The 15,655-nt window shown below is 48.9% G+C and overlaps 1 pseudogene; it reads right to left on the bottom strand.

Moving 5' to 3' along the window:
• The window catches only part of LOC139226152 (myeloperoxidase-like), an 84,292-nt pseudogene that overhangs the window by 25,165 nt on the left and 43,472 nt on the right, over nucleotides 1–15,655 (bottom strand).

Genomic DNA, 15,655 nt, shown 5'->3' with positions numbered 1-15,655 from the left:
TGTCACTGGACCTCTCATCTGCAAGCATAAATGGCTCAAGGGATGCTGTGAGGGGGAGCTAGGGGATTGCTGCATGGAGGCTGCAATCAGCACACTTTCAGAAGGAAAGGCACAGTCGGCACTTTCAGGGAGAAATAGCATTAAAGCAGTGCCTCACTTACCCATGCTGCCCACAGGGGGATCGGTATCGCCAGTACTGGTGGCCACAGGGAAGGCAGCATGTCTGCCCACTAGCACCTCAACCCTCTCCTCTAAAGGGGTCAGTATTTGAAGGTTGGTCTCGCCACCACCAGTCCTCTTTTCCTCCATCCGGTTGTAAGCAACCTTGGCCTGCAAAATAAAGAATGGTTGCTGAGTAGCATTGTCATGAGGCATCAGAAATGACTGCACAAGTGTGTGTCCCTGACATGCAGCTGTAACTGTGAGCTGAAAGGGATCCTCCATTGTGAGAACGCATACTGGCCTCAACAATGAAATGCTGCTTGAGTGACTATATAGTGAAGATGGGAAATAAAAGAATGATGAAGTAGAGGCTCGCAGATGGAAGGCCAGCAGTTGGTGGAACAGGTACTTACTTTCATGAGCTGGATGATGTCGTTCATCCTTTTTCTGCACTGGGTGGCAGTGCAGTCATGAATAGAGGTCCCTGAGACCTCCACAGAAATCTCCCTCCAAGCATTGCTGAAAACCTGTCGAGTAGGTTTTCGTGCATCTGGGGAGAGCACTCGCCTCCTTCCCTCCACAGCCTGCATGAGTGTCTCCAGCTCAGCATCGGAGAACCGGGTTGCCCTTCTCACCAGCACAAACATCTCCAGCAACCATGTCCTGCAGTCGAATGGCTTCCCCCCTCAGGGCCTAGCTGCAAACCCTGGCCTTTAAGAAGGCCAGTGAGCAAGTGGCTCGTTGAGGGATGATCAAGACCAGCTGAATTTTGTGGGGAAACTGTGCTGCAAAGCCCCGATTCCCGCCATCCAATACTGCTGACCGCCATTTTTTTTAAAGTGAATTTCGGTCGCATTCCCAACTCAAATATTACAGCGGTAATGGCGGGAAAAAAGCGGTAGGGGCACCAAGTTTCCAGCGGAACTGAATTTCAGCCCATGTGTCTCTTGTCTATCTTCATCTCCCAAGTGTCTCCTTGATTCTTGCTGAAATCTTCTACCCTTTCTGATATTTTCTACACATTATGGCTGTTAAGACCCTCTTATACCATTACTCACATTCAAAATCTATGGGGGGCAAAATTGGGTAGCGCCGCATTTGGAGCCCTAAGTTTTATCTGTTTGAACATTTAGTGCCCGGCGAGATGGGCTGCAAAATTGTGGGAAATTGGGCACATTTGCTTCAGAAATGAAGGGAGGCGGTATCTGAGGTGCTAATTACCAGAGTTGCACCAAATATCAGCTGACTTTCACTTAGTGATAATCAGCTTGCTGCTCATTCCAGTTTTTAAAGGGGATGTCAGTTCAGGCAGCACCTGGTCATTTTCATCATTGCTGGAGTTGACTGAGAGCTGTAAGGTCTGTGATGGTTGCTCCAATACCTCTTAGAAGGGCCACTCGTTTCAATGACCTAGCATTGGAGACAGTGGTGGGGGTAGTGTAGAGAAGGAGGGATGCACTGTTCCCTCCATCTGGGAGAAGGCCACGCCACAGGTTTTTAGGGCCATGTTGGTAGAGATGGCCGTGGAGGTGTCAGCCATCACCATGGTTGACAGAAGCCCAACACAGTACCGCAAGAAATTCAACGACCTCAGTCGGGTAGTCAAGGTGAGTACATGTTTGCACAACTCTTACATACCAGCCTCTGAGCCTCTGCAAACCAGCACTTAACCCAGCAGGCAACCACCACCCACCTGTGCCTACTCACAGCCACATCCTCATGTCACGTTTTGCCTACATTCACAGCAATTTAACCATGGCAGGCAGATCTTCCGCACACATAACTGGAATCTTACTCACACATGTTCCTTTCTTTTGCAGGACAAGATGAACACAACACAATGGGGCAACAGCGCACTGGACGGGCGGCGGGGGAGGGAGTTGAACTGGAGGAACAAGTGCTGCGGCTCATTGGCTCGCAGGTGGTGGGCATCGTGGCCAGCGGAGATGTCGAGCCCGCTGGGGAAAACAATGGTATTTTTATCCCCTCTTCTCATCCCACTTAAACCAGAAGGCCTTATCACTTTCCAGCTCCTCATATCATCTGCCTTCCTTGCTCCATTCCTATCCCACGACCATAATTTTGTAACACAAACATTGCTATTGATTTTTGATAATTTCCATTACCTGTCTCAAGTCTTTGAATTGCTTTCCTATCAGACAGGTAAACAAAGAGCCCACTCTATCATTTTCCACAAAGGGTTAAGAGATTCCTCACAGCCACAAGTCAATGTTTTCTGGAGTTCCATACAGATTGAGGAGACCATCTGCCAGGTCCTTGTTTTTGAGGACCCTGCTGAGATTACCAGAATTTTGGGGTGCAGAAAAACCACATAACTTTCTCCATGAATTGTATCTTGCATACCATTTGTAAGCAAAGAAAAAGAGTTTGTTTGAAAACGAGGTGAAAATGGAAAAACTTTGATCTCTAATTCAAACTGTAATGACAGCAGATAGTTACGGGGATCTGAGCTAGGTTCAAGCAGAAATTTTAAAATCATGGTGATGTTGCCTATTTAACATGAAATCATATCTTGTGAATTTTATAAATATACATTTAGGAGGAAAAGGTGTGATGGGTTGTAAAGCAATAATGTGGCAATTTGAAAACTTGGATCGATTGATTGAAGAATGTCAGGGAGTTGGCGAAATGCTAGAATCTATTATTCATGCCATGGTAACAGGGCATTTAGAAAATAATAATAGGATTGAGCAGAGTCAACACGGAGTTATGAAAGGGAAATCATGTTTGACAAATCTGTTAAGAGTTTTTTTGAACTTGTAACTAGCAGAATAGATAATGGGGAACCATTGGATTTTCAGAAGACATTCGATAAGGTACCACACATTAGGTTATTAAACAAAATTAGGGCTCATGGTGTTGTGTCCTTACACACTACAGCAAATCTACACGAGGCACATACTGGAGACAAGGTCACTCTGTGACCTGTACCTTTATTCACAGGACCAAGAAGTGATGACCCTGTGTGGGACCTCCCTTTATATACCTGGATGACCAGGTGAGGAGTGTCTCCCACAAGTTCGCCCCCTGTGGTCAAGATGTGCATTTCTCAGGTGTATACAGTGTACAGTGTTGTCACATAAAGGTTACAGTTATATGAAGTGACAAACATGACATCACCTCCCCCCAACGTCTTTGGGTCAAAGATTGAGTCTTTCATGTGGTCGACATTCTCTCGTGGAGCGCCGCAGTTGGGGCTCTGGTTGTTGAACTCTGGCCTGCGTCTTTGTCACTTGTGGTGATTCCGGCTTGTCCAGACTGACTGCAGGGACTGTGCATGCTGCTGACGGTTCTTGTCGCTCGTTCACTGGCGGTGGTGTGGGCAGCATCTCATGATTTTCCTCAGGTTCCTCAGTGTCCATGCTGAACCTTTTTTTTACTTGGTCCAGATGCTTGCGGCATATCTGCCCATTGTTGAGTCTGACCACTATGACCCTATTCCCCTCTTTACCAAATACAGTACCCTCGAGCCACTTGGGCCCCACAGTGTGATTAAGAACAAATACAGGGTCATCGATTTCTATCCATCTCCCCTTTGAGTTACGGTCATGGCACTCATTTTGGGACTGGCGCTTGCCCTCAACAATGTCTGACAAGACTGGATTAATGAGGGACAGCCGAGTTTTTAGTGTACGTTTCATGAGTAGTTCCGCTGGCGGGACTCCCGTGAGCGAGTGCGGTCGGGACCTGTAGGCCAGCAGGAGGTGCAATAGATGGTATTGAAGGGAGGGTCCTTGAATCCGGAGCATGCCTTGCTTTATGATTTGGACCGCACGTTCTGCCTGGCCATTGGAAGCTGGCTTGAACGGCGCTGTCCTGACATGTTTGATGCCATTACCCGACATGAACTCCCGGAATTCATAGTTAGTGAAACACAGGCCGTTGTCACTAACTAGGATGTCCGGCAGGCCGTGGGTCGCAAAGACCGCACGCAGACTCTCCGCTGTGGTGGATGTCGTGCACGAATTCACTATGATGCACTCGATCCATTTCGAGTACGCATCAACAACAATGAGGAACATTTTTCCCATGAACAGGCCCACGTAGTCTACGTGAATACATGACCATGGCTTGGTGGACCAGGGCCATGGGCTGAGTGGGGCCTCCCTGGGGGCATTGCCCAGCTGGGCACACGTCGTGCATCTGTGAACACAGTGTTCCAGGTCTGCATCAATTCCCGGCCACCATACATGTGACCGGGCAATTGCCTTCATAAGCACGATGCCTGGGTGCTCGCTGTGGAGTTCCCTGATGAATGCTTCCCTACCCCTCTGGGGCATGACTACCCAGCTGCCCCGTAGTAGGCAGTCGGCTTGGATGGAGAGTTCATCCATCTGTCTGTGAAACAGTCTGACCTCTTCAGGGCATGCTCCGTGTGCGGGCGCCCAATCTCTAGTCAGGACACATTTCTTAATCAGAGATAGGAGGGGATCTCTGTTTGTCCAGGTTTTGATCTGGTGGGCTGTGATGGGGGAGCCTGCACCGTCAAAGACATCGACAGCCATGACCATCTCCGCGCTTTGCTCCGCTGTCCCCTCAGTGGTGGCCAGTGGAAGCCTGCTGAGCGCGTCAGTGCAATTTTCGGTGCCTAGCCGGTGCCGTATGGTGTAGTCTATGCAGCCAGCGTGAGAGCCCATCGCTGTATGCGAGCTGACGCATTGGCATTGACAACTTTGCTGTCGGACAACAGGGACGTTAACGGCTTGTGGTCCGTTTCTAACTCAAACCTTCTGCCAAAAAGGTACTGGTGCATCTTTTTCACCCCGTAGACACATGCGAGTGCTTCCTTTTCAACCATCCCTTACCCCCTTTCTGCTTGGGAGAGCGACCTGGAGGCATAAGCCACAGGTTGGAGTTGTCCCTCATCGTTACTCTGCTGCAACACGCACCCAACCCCATAGGATGATGCATCGCATTTCAAAACCAATACCTTACAGGGTCGTACAGGGTCAATAACTTATTAGAACAAAGCATGTTCCGTGCCCGATTGAAAGCCCATTCCTGACAGTCCCCCCAAAACCAATCGCAACCCTTACGCAGGAGCAAGTGTAGCGGCTCCAGCAATGTACTTAAGTTTGGTAGAAAGTTCCCGAAATAGTTCAATAGTCCCAGAAATGAACGCGACTCTGATGTGTTGCTGGGCCTGGGCGTGCGACGGATCACCTCCGTTTTGGATTCGGTGAGCCGGATCCCGTCTGCGGCAACCCTCCTGCCCAAAAACTCGACCTCTGGGGCCAAAAACACACACTTGGACTTCTTTAGTCGCAGGTCTACCCGGTCCAGTCGGCGTAGCACCTCCTCCAGGTTGTGGAGGTGTTCCTCGGTGTCTCGACCCGTGATAAGGATGTCGTCCTGAAATACGATTGTTCCGGGGATGAATTTTAGCTGGCTTTCCATGTTCCTCTGAAAGATAGCGGCTGCTGAACGAATGCCAAACGGACACCTGTTGTAGACAAACAGCCGCTTGTGCATGGTGATGGTGGTCAGTAGCTTGGATTCGTCGGCCAGTTCCTGGGTCATGTAGGCCGAAGTGAGGTCCAACTTGGTGAACAGCTTGCTGCTTGCCAGCGTGGCAAAAAGATCCTCCACTCTGGGAAGCTGGTATTGATCATGAAGGAACATTCGGTTGATGGTGGCCTTGTAGTCGCCACAGATCCTGACCGAGCCATCCGTTTTTAGAACAGGGATGATGGGGCTTGCCCAGTCGCTGAATTCAATGGGCGAAATTATGCCCTCTCTTAGCAAACTGTCCAACTCACTCTCAATTTTCTCCCGCATCACATACGGCACAGCTCTAGCTTTGTGGTGCACCGGGGTGATGCGTATCCTTACTTTGGTGCCTTTGAAAGTCCCGACGCCAGGTTGAAATAATGACTCGAACTTTAGTGGGACCTGTGAGCATGAACTTCGCTCCACAGTTGAAATGGCGTGCACATCCCCCCCATTTCCAGTTTATCTCGGCTAGCCAGCTCCTCCCAAAAAGCGCGGGACCGTTTCCCGGGACAATCCAGAGTGGCAGCCAGTTCTGAGATCCATTATGTGTGACCACCAACATTACACTGCCTAGCACTGGGATGATCTCTTTGGTGTACGTCCGTAATTGTGTGTCAATGCGTTCTAGTTTGGTTCTGCTAGCTCTGAGTGGCCACAGTTTGTCGAATTGTTGGACACTCATAAGAGACTGGCTGGCTCCTGTGTCCAGCTCCATGCGTACCAGGATGCTGTTTAACAGTACTCTCATCATCATAGGTGGCGTTTTTGTGTATGAGCTGTGGATGTTTGCCACCTGGACCCGCTGAACCTCAGCGTCCATTGCTGTGTCCCAGGCATACCCCTGCCTTGCAGACCCCTCTTGTGATTTATCCACTTCGTAAACCAGCCTCACTGCGGGCTTCCAGCACATCCTGGCTAAATGTCCACTCAAGTTACAATTTCTGCAGATGAATTGTTGAAACCGGCAGGTCTTCGCAGCATGTTTGCCCCGCACCTCCAGCATGAGCTAAGATTGTTGTGAACAAAAGAGCTGTTACCAGGCATTCCTCTCTGATTGTCTCTTTGATTACTCTTGAGCACTCTGTTTGTGGGTGTCAATGGTCCCATCCCGGGACGTATTGTCCCTTGTGATGGTGTAAATGTCCGTCAACCTGCCATTGTCTCTGTTGCGTGCCCACCCTAGAGTCTGTTACTGCCTGGTTGGTGTCGAATTGCCGTTGCCTGCCTGCGGGGTTCTGAGTCGCGTTTACCATGTTAACTCCCTGTTCCATCGCCACGTTGGGAGCAGAGTTGCGCGTATATGATCTTGGTTTTCTCCTCCCCCGCCATGAAGGTTTGAGCCATCAATGTCGCTGCTTTCAAGGTCAAGTCCTTGGTCTCAATTAGCTTCCTAAAAATCCCGGCATGACCAATGCCCTCAATGAAGAAATCCCATAACATCTCCCCCCTGCAGGTGTCTGTGAACTTACAGAGGCTGGCCAAGCGCCGAAGGTCTGCAACAAGGTCCAGTATGCTCTGCCCTTCCCGACATCGGTGCGTATAGAATCGGTGTTGGGCCATGTGTATACTACTCGCCAGTTTGAGGTGCTCACCGATCAGTTTGCTGGGCTCCTCGAAGGTCTTGTCCGCCGGCTTCTCGGATGCGAGCAGGTCTTTCATCAGCGCGTGCGTCTTAGGTCCACAGCTGGTCAGTAGATGCGCCCTTCGCTTGTCAGCCACTGCCGCTCCCAGCAAGTCCTTCATGACAAAACTCTGCTGGAGCCTCTCAACAAAATCATCCCAGTCCTCACCAACACAGTATCGTTCCTCCAGTGGCCATTCTCTTGAGTCGTTGATTCCCGTTTCTCGTCGCCAAATGTTGTGTCCTTACACACTACAGCAAATCAACACGAGGCACGTACTGGAGACAATGTCACTCTGTGTCCTGTACCTTTATTCACAGGACCCAGAAGTGATTACCCTGCATGGGACCTCCCTTTATATACCTGGATGACCAGGTGAGGAGTGTCTCCCACAAGTTCACCCCCTGTGGTCAAGGTGTGCATTTCTCAGGTGTGTACAGTGTTGTTACATAAAGGTTACAGTTATGTGAGGTTACAAACATGACACATGGGATTAGGGTTAATATACTAGCATCGATTGAGGATTGGTTAACGGACAGAAAATAGAGAGTAGAAATAAATGGGTAATTTTTGGTTGGCAGGCTGTAACTAGTGGGATGCTGCAAGGATCGGTGCTTGGGCCCCATCTATTCAATCTATATCATTGATTTGGATGAGGAGACCAAATGTAATATAGGTTGAACCTCTCTAATCTGGCCCCCTCAGGACCTGGCCTGTGCCAGATAAGGGATTTTGCCGGATGAGGGGTGGTCACATTAAATTGGATGATACAGCTACTGAGCAAGGTTATTGTTTCTGTTGTCGTCGCTGTTTTGGGGCAATGTTGATAGTGATGACAGAGCAAGTTAGGCACCGGTCTGTCCAGCAGTCGTCAGCTCCTGTCATGGCATGGGTGATGTGCACGTCTTTGCAGTCCCTCACTCGGACGATGACGTAGTCTAGCAGATGCCAGTGCTTGGAGCGAGGGTGTTGCCATGAAGCTTTATATTTGTCCTTCTGACAGAAGATATTAGTTATGACGAAGCCAAGTTCTAAGCATTTCGTCAGGAGGAGGGTGCCATTGGAGTTAACTTTCCCTACCCACACTCTGCCGATCACACCTCCCCAGAAGTCAGTGTCCTTTCCGACTCTGGCGTTGAAGTCACCAAGGAGGATCAGCTTGTCGCTCGTTGGGACTCGTGGCTGGAGTAGAATTCCTCTTTGGTCTCATCTGTAGCTTCCAGTGTTGGGTGTATGCACTGAGGACCGTAGCGCACTGGTTCTGGGTTAGGGTGAGCCAACGAGTCATGAGGCGTCCATTTATCCCGCAGGGGGAATCTCTAAGACGGCCCACTAGTTTGTGTTTGATGGCAAAGCCAACCCCATGGAGGCAGCGTTCTGCTTCTAGTTTGCCTTTCCAGAAGAAGGTGTAGCCTCCACCTTGTTCTTTGAGCTGGCCTTCCCCTGCTTGCCTGGTCTCGCTTAGGGTGGCGAGGTCAATGTTGAAGCGCCTGAGTTCCCGGGTAATGATAGCAGTGCGGTGTTCCAGTCTGTTGCTGTTAGGATTATCCATAAGGGTCGTGACGTTCCAGGTCCCGAACTTCATCTTAAAGTGGAAGATGCCTGTGCGTGAGTTCTTTTAACATGGATTGGCGGTTGCACACCAGCTACCACATGGGCTTGAGAGAGCAAGGTCTTGGTCCAGTGGTAAGGGGATCGAAAACAACTGGAGACCAGGCTCTGCTGTATGGGCCTGATTCATACACACATGCATACTCCTACTGTCCTCCTACCTCCTTCCCGCAGGGCCTCTATCCCTGGGTTTTGTAGGACGCAATGGCAGTCTTACGAACTCACTGTTGGCCCGTGCTGCGCTGCTTCTGGATCACGACCCCACTGTTGGTCTATGCTGCGCTGCTCCTGGGCCATGACCCTGCTGTTGGTCTATGCTGCACCGCTCCTGGACCACAACCCCGCTGCTGGTCTGCGCTGCGCCGCTCCTGGGCCACAACCCTGCTGCTATCCTCCAACCTCTCGCTGTCCCCTGACCTCTCGCTGTCCTCCGACCTCTGGGCTCCCGCTGTCCTCCGCTCTCCCACTGTCCTCCAATCTCCCACTCTCCTCCAACCTCTTCTGGGCCCTAATCCCGCCGCTGGGCTCCACCTCACACCAAGAGTCGCCAACAAATGCTGTGACATTTGGTTTGTCGCTTGCTTTGCATTCTGGAAGGAGGAGATCATGCCAGGAGATCTCAAGACACTGTAATTGTGACCATCTTCAAGAAAGGTGACAAGTCCGACTGCAGTAACTAAAGAGGAATCTCCCTGCTGTTGACCACCAGGAAAGTCATCCTCCTGAATCGCCTTCTTCCTGTGGCTGAAGACTCCTCCCAGAGTCGCAATGCGGATTCCGCCCATTAAGGGGCACTATGGACATGATCTTCACCGCACGGCTGATACATATGGAAAAGAAGGGGCCAAGATCTGAGTCTTGGGGTACACCTGAAGTAACTGTGTGGTGGTGAGACAAAAAGCCACTGCAGGTGATGCGCTGGCTTAATTGAAAGAGTGAGTCTAGAGGACTGCCATAGAAGTGGACCACAATGACATCATCAGCACTGATGACATCATCGCGCTGGTGCGTCACAACATCCTTCACCGTCAGTTTAAGGGGAGGGCCGCTGCGAACTCTGCAGCTAATTTAGTGGCAAACACTGAGCCACCAGGGAGGGTTTCTGCCGGGCCTGCATCTGCCAACCCCGCTGCTGGGCTCCACCTCGCACCAAGAGTCGCCAACCAATCTGCTACCTGGAATGTTGTGACGTCCGGTGAGAGATTGGAGCACTGAACCTGCGGCCATAATTGTATGCTCAACCTGGCAGTTGGCTGACAAAAAAAAAATGGCGTCGCCGGCAGCGCCACCTCCCCTATAAGGGCGGCCATGCCGCCAAGCCACAGAGAGTGTACCGAGAGCAAAAGCTGTCGGGTGCACCGACCGGCGGTGGCGCCGCTTCCGCGGGGCAATTCCGGGAAAGGGGCAATTTCGGGAAGGGGTTCCTGTCCATCGGTAAGGGGTCGGCCCGTGCACACCACGGTGGGAAAATGGGCAAAGCGGTCCCTTATACAGCTCCAAACCTGAGGAAGGGCAAATTTTAAATGGTGACCCTTCCGCGGTCATTCCGCACTGACCTGTGGCCGCCGCTTTCAGGCGGCCATGGCCTTATAGAAAGGGGCAATTTCAGTCCCTTGGTGTCTCGATGCTGCAACAGTCTTTCTCCAGTTGCCGCTGTCCCCAGAGTGTCCTGTTGGTCGTGAAATCCTTCCAGCAATGTGTTTATAGATGAGATTTCTGTGCATTTCTACCTATTTATCACCCCTGAAAATCACCACCACTGTAAAGGTGACAGTGTTAAACCTGTACGGTGGCCCAGAAATGCAAAGAGATCAGGAAGGTGAAAGGTCACACAGGAGTGCTCCTCTGCAATGCTATTTTGGCTAGAAGTCATTTCCACTACTTTCAAGCTGCAGTTTCTTAGCATTCAATGGTACTTTGTGAAACTAGAGAATTTAAAGGGACTTCTGCATAGTGAAATAATGGATTGTTCCATTTTCCTGTGCTTTGACAAGGAGGATGTTGAGGAAAAGGGGAAGGAAAGGATGATTGCCAGCAGAATGCGCGCAGGCAACACCTGACCTAGACATATCTTCATCATAGGCTCTACTGCCCATGGAGAACCTATCTGGAATTTTCTATTGGCAGTACCTGACCAGGCTGCCTGACACCATAACAGAGACATGCCAACTATTGGAATCTGACGTGTCATCTCTTTACACCAGGGACACTGCCTTGTCTGTTGCTGTGAAGGTGATAACAGTACTTAACCTTTATATGTCTGAATGGATCCAGGTGGCCTTTGGTGATATTAGTCAGTCAGCAGTTTAGCACTGCACTGGAAAATCATAACACATTTTGGATGGTATCAATAGAGCCTTGAATACTGAGATAGCTCTTGTTTTAGTGAAGCAGATATCCTTGAAGGACTTGCTTTCAGTGTCTCATCACGTGTATCCAATGCCTACCATGTTCAGAAGCTCCCTCCTTTGTAGGGTATGGAGGGGCTGCATTGATACAGAAATGTATCACAGCAATATTTACAACCACACCTTGCAGTGTTGCTCAAGGACTCAGTTGGGCTAATGGTCTGTGTAAATGCAAGTTAAATAATCCTAATTTAGTCTGAAAGCCTTGAGCTAGGCTGCTCTGCAAATTATTTGCGGAAGCAACAACTGGTCTTCGGTCCTCTTCCTTACATCCTGAATCTTCATTAATCTATTGGACTTCCCCTGAGATCTTGGTCAACAACTCCTCAGCCAAAGGCAGCTGTTTCTGCCCCTTCCCAACTCCTCCTGCTCATTCATATTCTGTGATTTACTCAGTAATATCCCCTCTGTCCCAATAATGTCCTTGTCTTGCAAAGGTGCATCTGGGCTGGTGCTTGAATAAGTAAGGTGTCACGATGAAGTGAGTGAATCACTTGAAGGAAGGGTCCCTCTGGAATTGTCAAGCTGTTTCTTTCGGTCAGTGTTCAGCACCTGTGAGCAACACAAAGGACATTCATCTTAGGACGATGCTCATGGACTTGTGAATGAAGCGATATGACTGAGCAATAGCAGGAGGCCTTTCAAGTCATCAGTTTATACGCAGATGCCAAAAACTCACCGTTGTGCAATCGCTCATTCCCATTACCAACCTTAACTCAACAGCTCTTCTCCATCGCCCACAGGCTCTCCAATGTGTCTGCCCACGAGTTGCAGAGCTTCCTCCCCAAGCCTACTGATGGGCTGGATCTTACCATTCTTCTAGTTCTTTATATTTTTGTAAAGGAGAAACATGCGTACAAAGATTTAGACATGCCACAGACCAATTCACAATGGTCCGGAATTTGCTGGAGCAGGGCACCTCACGGTATTGGGCAGTTAGTTAAGACTTTTTCCTGCACCCTTCAGCTCAAAATTATTTTTCACACAGAGTTGCTGGAAATAACGGGGGCATCTGGCACTTTGGTGAACAATGGAACAAACTGTGTATCTCCTTAACCAATGAGATTTAAGAATTGAGAAATAAGCAGAGGAAGAAATGAGAAGGAGGGTGAATTAGATTGGATGAATACAATATCTAATCAGGGAACGACAGACTGGATTAAGAGAGAGAAAAAAAGAAAGCAAAAATAAGGAAAAAATTAAAATTTTACATTTTTAAAATTTCTAACAATTCACTACCTGAAAGATTGAGATTCCCCACTTATAACTGTTCACTTTCTGAACCAGAGATTCAGTCATTAACAGTTATCACATCATTAATAGGGTGCTTACGCTATTAATTCCTAGATTTAACTTTTTGTGATGGGTTTAATTGGCAATTAATAGGCAAATAGAGCAACATCATGAAATTTACACAATGGGGACTTAAGGGTGAGATGCAGTGTTTGCGAGTGGTGCAAATCGTTCAGCAATTTGTGCCAATTCGCAATTCACAGGGAATCACTTCCTCGCTGCAAGTTGCGAGTCAATTTTCACATTAATAAAGCGTGCATTGTTCAGTTGCCATTATTTTTTCAGCAAGTTCTGCCCCAATCTGATTTCACCCAGGTATCTCTGCAGACATTCCCTTATGAACATGCTATCGGCGTAGTCTCTTCCTTTCTCAGGCAAACATTGAAGTGTGAAGGGGGATATTGGGGATCTCTTTGCCCACTAAGAGTCTCATTCATTTCATTGATGTGGTCCTGGATAATGTGGAAGTGTATTGTGCATCCAACAGTATCTCAGCAAAGATTCATGCCTTCACTTAACTTGGCCAGCCAGGTGAGGTCATTAATATGTCTCCAGCATTGAATAGCTGTTTGTAGCAGGTTAGAGTTGTCACTGAACAGCAGTGCCACCTCCTTTGAGATTGTCTGCACAATTCTTTTCTGGAGCACAACTCCAAGTACCAAAGAGCCTCTTTCTCTGTCCTTTATCTCTGTCAGCATTCGTTCTATTGCAGACATCCCAGATGGTGCTGTTCCTCCTGCTATTCCTTTTGAAAATGCACTTCCAGCTCTCTCTTGCTCTCCTCCCCTGCTTTCTGAGTCACCTGTTGTGCTTGTGGCCATTTCAGCTGCAGTAGCCTTTTAACTGCTACAGTCCGCCTCAATTTTACTTCCTCTTTGCAGTTAAGAGCAGGATTTTTGCTGAAATCCCAGCCTGCATACCAGAGGACCCTCACCCAGAAGGGGAGATCATTGATAAAACAGCTGAAGATGGTTGGACCTATGACACTGCCCTGAGGAACTCCTGCACTGACGTCCTGGGGCTGTGATGATTGGTCTCCAACAACTACAACAATCTTCCTTTGTGCTAGGTATGACTCCAGTCAGTGGAGAGATTCCCATTGACTTCAATTTTACTAGAGCCCTTTGATACAACACTCGGTCAAATGCTGCCTTGATGTCAAGGGCAGTCATTTTCACCTCACTTCTGGAATTCAGTTCTTTTGTTCATGTTTGGACCAAAGCTGTAATGAGGTCTGAAGTGGAGTTGTCCTGGCAGAACCCAAACTGAGGATTGGCGAGCAGGTTATTGGTGACTAAGTGCTGCTTAATAGCACTGTCAATGACACCTCCCATCACTTTGCTGATGATTGAGAGTAGGTTGATGGGATGGTAATTGGCCAGATTGGTGTTGTCCAGCTTTTTGTGAACAGGACATACCCGGGCAATTTTCTACTTCGTCAGGCATATGCCAATGCTGTAGCTGTACTGCAATAGCTTGGCTACAGGCACGGCTAGTTCTGGAACACAAGCCTTCAGCATTACAGCCAGCATGTTGTCGGGACCCACAAACTTTGCTGTATCCAGTGCGCACAGCCATTTTTTGATATCATGTGAAGTGAATCGAATTAGCTGAAAACTGGCTTCTGTGATGATGGGGACCTCAGGAGGAGGCCGAGATGGATCATCCACTTGGCATTGCTGTCTGAAGGTGGTGGCAAAAGCTTCAGCCTTGTCTTTCATGTGCTCGGTTCCACCATCATTGAAGATGGGGATGTTCGTGGAGCCTCCTCCTCCCGTTAGTTGTTTAATTGGTCACCACCATTCATGACTGCATGTGGCAGAACTGCAGAACTTTGAACTGATCTGTTGTTTGTGGGATCTCTGAGCTCTGACGGAAGCATGCTGCTTCCGCTGTTTAACATGCATGTAGTCCTGGGTTGTAGCTTCACCAGATTGGCACCTCATTTTTAGGTACATCTGGTGCTGCTCCTGGCATGCTCTTCTGCACTCTTCCTTGAACCACGGTTGGTCCCTTGGCTTGTTGGTAATGGTAGACTGAGGGATATGCCAGGCCATGAGATTAGATTGTGGTGGAATATATTTCTGCTGCTGCTGATGGCCCACAGTGCCTCATGGATACCCAATTTTGAGCTGCTAGATTTGTTCTGAATCTATCACATTTAGCACGATAGAAGTGCCACACAACATGATGGAGGTGTTCTCAGTGTGAAGGTGGAACTTTGTCTCCACAAGGACTGTGCGATGGTCACTGCTACCAATACTGTCATGGACAGTTGGATCTGCGACAGGTAGATTGGTGAGGATGAGGCTGTAGTGTATGGTGAAAGAGTAAGACTGAACACTGTGAGCTCAAAGTAAAGTGTGACCTTAGTCTTTTATTGCAGGTCTCCAGAGTGCCTCTCCAACCTGTGAAGCCTCCTTAAATACCTGTGCTCCCAAGGGATTATGGGATTCCTTGGGACTCCGGGGAATGACCCCTCTGATGGCTGTACAGAGTAAATACAAGTCCACACATATAACAACATTCCCCCCCAAAGTCAATAGTGTAACTATTTACAATGTGAGTCAATCTGGGGTTCTTCTTACCCTGGTTGATCGTCTCGGTGTGAAAGCTGGTGTTGTTGAATCATTTGTTGGGCCCTCACTGGGCTGCCTGGTGTGTTGGGCCCTGCTGGGCTGCTGTGGATGATGGGTTCTGCTTCGTGGTCAACTGTGGTGTCGGTTGCCACTGGTGTGTGTGTTGGGGGATCAAAAAAGATAGGGTCCAAGGTGGGTTGCTCAGGGTAGTCCATGAATCTGAGTTTGATTTGGTCCAAGTGTTTCCGGTGAATGAGTCCATTTGAAAGTTTGACCCGAAACATCCTGCTCCCCTCTTTGGCCACGACAGTGCCGGGAAGCCACTTGGGATCTTGTCCATAATTTAATACAAATACAGGATCATTGACTTCAATCTCGCGTGACACATTTGCGCTGTCATGGATACACTTTGTTGAAGCCACCTGCTCTCTACCTGTTCATGTAGATCAGGGTGAACTAACGAGAG

This window comes from Pristiophorus japonicus, chromosome 16 (assembly GCF_044704955.1).
Source record: "Pristiophorus japonicus isolate sPriJap1 chromosome 16, sPriJap1.hap1, whole genome shotgun sequence".
NCBI classification, from domain to species: domain Eukaryota; kingdom Metazoa; phylum Chordata; class Chondrichthyes; family Pristiophoridae; genus Pristiophorus; species Pristiophorus japonicus.
The sequence above is the reverse complement of the archived record's forward strand: the minus strand, read 5'-3'. Positions and strand labels throughout refer to the sequence as shown.